Genomic DNA, 3,129 nt, shown 5'->3' with positions numbered 1-3,129 from the left:
GTAGCAACTCCCGAAGCCACCATGAGCTCATCTATCAAGGTGAGCTCCTCTGTTTTTTTCTTTTGGCGGCGCCTCCTCTCCAAAATTTCATCTCCCCCCTCTCGATGTAGCCAGACGGTCACGCGCACCGGCACACCAGGGACGATGGAGCCTGGCTCCCACAAGCACCGCGCCTCGTCGCCTTCGCCGTCGGGCCCCATCACGCTGCCGTCGCCCGGCTTCGTGGCGGGCAGGGAGGAGGCAGTGGCCCCGCGTGAAGAGGCTTCTCCAGTACCAGTTGAACAAGCGCTCCCTGCTTGAGGAGGCACTCACCCACGAGTCCTTCGCCGGTGGCGCAGCCGGCTCGTACCAGAGGCTCGAGTTCGTCGGGGACGCGGCGCTCGGCCTCGCCTTCTCCAACTTCCTCTACCTCACCAACCCCACCGTCAGCCCCGACGCGCTCTCCACGCTTCGGGCCGCCAACATCTCCACCGAGAAGCTGGCGCGCGTTGCCGTGCGCCACGATCTCTACCCGCTGCTCCGACGCAACTGTCCTCGCCTAGATCTCTTGGTATGTATCCTTGGATTCTCCTTCCCTGAGTTAGGAGCCATGGATTTGGGGTTCTGTTTCGTACTTTATTATTATATTATATATTATTATAAATTATCCATTGTTGACTGTCCGCTTAAGCGGTCACAGCCTGTTTGTTTCGGGGTAATTGGTATTAGGGAATGGGAAGTAGGTGGGTGCAGCACTTAAAGTTTAACCGGTGGGCCCGTTTTCTTTGTTAGTTTTTCTGTCAAATTCCCACGAAAAAGTCCCTTCACCAAATAAGGGAGTGAGACTAGAAATCTATTTCCCACGTCTAAACCCCACATCCAACTCCCACCACTAATTCCCCTTCCCCTTCCCTAAGACTACCAAACACGTTGTCAACGGGCTTTGAGCACAAAGCATGGCTGATGGCCTCTTGTTCTTTGTTCTTAGACCTCGATTTGTTGGTAAAGCGTCCTCGGATCCTCCTCCTCTGGGTTAGAAGTGATAGATTTGGGGGCTCTGTTATATATATAGATGTTATATTTAATAAATCATCCACTCTTAACTGTCTGCTCGAGCGGTTTGATGGGCTTAATTTGAGGGCAAAACGTAGTGCTAAACATCTATCTATATCAGCTCTCGTCACATCTTAGTTTTGATTTAGTGATGCAAGACTAAGTTTAGTACTGTATTTAGCAATGCTGAAACTGGAATTGGTAAGTAGTCCGGCCGCTCCATTCGGGTTCATAAGGCATAATACACTTCAATTGTTAAGTGATTGATGTTATCTCTTGGAGATGTGGATATTAGATGAACTGTTTTTGGCTACCATTGTCATGTTACTGGGTACACCTTTATGCAGGTAGGACAGTTTATCCAGTCAGTGAAACAAGAGTTAGAGGATGACCTTGGCACTACGCCCTATGGTGGCACTGTATTTAAGGCTCCCAAGGTGCTTGCTGATATAGTTGAGTCCATTGCCGCTACTGTCTATGTGGATTGCAACTTTAATCTTGAGAAGCTCTGGGAGGTTTGTAATCCATCTTTCATGTTATTTCCCATTCAATAATATGTTGATCTGAGGTTTCCAGAAAATAACTTAACTAATAACTCCCGTCATAATACGCTGATAAAAATCTATGTAATTTTCTATGAAGAATCGTATGATTTCATTTTGGTATGACCAATCCAAGATAGCTTTACCAACAATATTTGTGAAAGTTAAAAAAATGGACCTCTGCTCTCTAAAACGACATATTTATTTACGGAGAGAGCAGTTCACTAGAATAATGGGTGGCGAATAATGATATCACTGTTTATTATGTAGGTAACAAGGTTCCTCTTTGAGCCCATTGTCACGGTAGAAACAATAGATGAGCAATCTGTGTCTACGTTGCATGAACTGTGCCAGAAATATGGGAAAGATGTAAAATTCAAGACTTGGCAGAAGGGTGGAACAGTGGTTGTAAATGTATTTGTTGGTGGGGCACTCTTTGGGATGGGCTCCTCAGAGCAGATGGTAATCGCTAAGCTCAATGCCACCCGGGATGCATTAAGCAAGCTTCTTGGTGGAGGCAATCAGCAAGTGTTGACAACCGGAGTTGGCCATGGATTGGGGGTTGAGGTTGGAGAACTTAGGGAATGCAAGCAGAAGCTTATTGAGCAGTGCAGCAGGAAGCATTGGCCAAAAACCATCTTTAAGTAAGATTCTTGACTACTCTGTCAGTTTTTAGTTTCATATATCCTGTTCATTAGTTGAACTTTTCCTGCAATGCTCATCAGATGAGGCATCTCTTTCCCACACCTACACTACAATTGTTTGTTGATCATATTTTTTTTCTGGGCATCTTTAGAACTGTTTCACTACTACACATTTATTTTGTTTCTTTATTGTAATTTCGTCCTTGTTCCCATTTATCTTAGGGTAGTATCATTTGGTCATTTCTGTTAAACAACTTTACTAGGTAAATAGTACTTTGACCTCGGTAGGTCTGGAACAGACTTGTCCAGACCATCACTCAGATGCAGTATGGAAACCGCTAGTTTGGTTTGATTGCCAAACACTACAGCATGAACACGTTGGGAAAGAGGTAACTGATCTGAGTGATTGTCTGGACAGGTCTGGTCCAGAACTAATATTTCTGTTACACAACCTTACTAGGTAAATAGTACTTCGACCTCGGTAGGTCACTAGGTCTGGAACATATTTTTCCAGATCATCTCAGATGCAGTATGGAAATCACTAGTCTGGTTGGATTGCCAAACACTATAGAATGAACACCCCCGCCCCCGGGCTCCCACCAAAAAAACTTGATTACATAGTTCTTAATTCAAAATTTGTTTAGTTATATCTTCTCTGTTACGATAAAAAGGGAATTCCTGAATAACATATGTTAAAAAAAGTATAAAAGTGGAAAACAAAATTACTCCAGATTAAACTTGTTTTGTTTCTCTTAAGACCTGATTTGCTGGGAATTCAAGCTTCACATTGCAAAGAGTAATGCCATACTTCATAAACTAAAAAACTATCTGCTAATACCGTTGGGGAAGCTTTCATGTTGATTTAATGGTCAAACTAAAGTGATTTCTTTATTTTGTCTGAATCATGGTTG

At 43.9% G+C, this 3,129-nt stretch overlaps 1 pseudogene; it reads left to right on the top strand.

Annotated features, from left to right (window-relative positions):
* The first annotated feature begins 21 nt into the window (after positions 1-21).
* LOC119284011 overlaps positions 22-3,129 on the top strand; it is a 5,460-nt pseudogene continuing 2,352 nt past the window's right edge.

The sequence above is a fragment of the Triticum dicoccoides genome, chromosome 4A (assembly GCF_002162155.2).
Source record: "Triticum dicoccoides isolate Atlit2015 ecotype Zavitan chromosome 4A, WEW_v2.0, whole genome shotgun sequence".
NCBI classification, from domain to species: domain Eukaryota; kingdom Viridiplantae; phylum Streptophyta; class Magnoliopsida; order Poales; family Poaceae; genus Triticum; species Triticum dicoccoides.
Note: the sequence above shows the minus strand (reverse complement) of the source record. Positions and strands in the feature narration are given on the sequence as shown.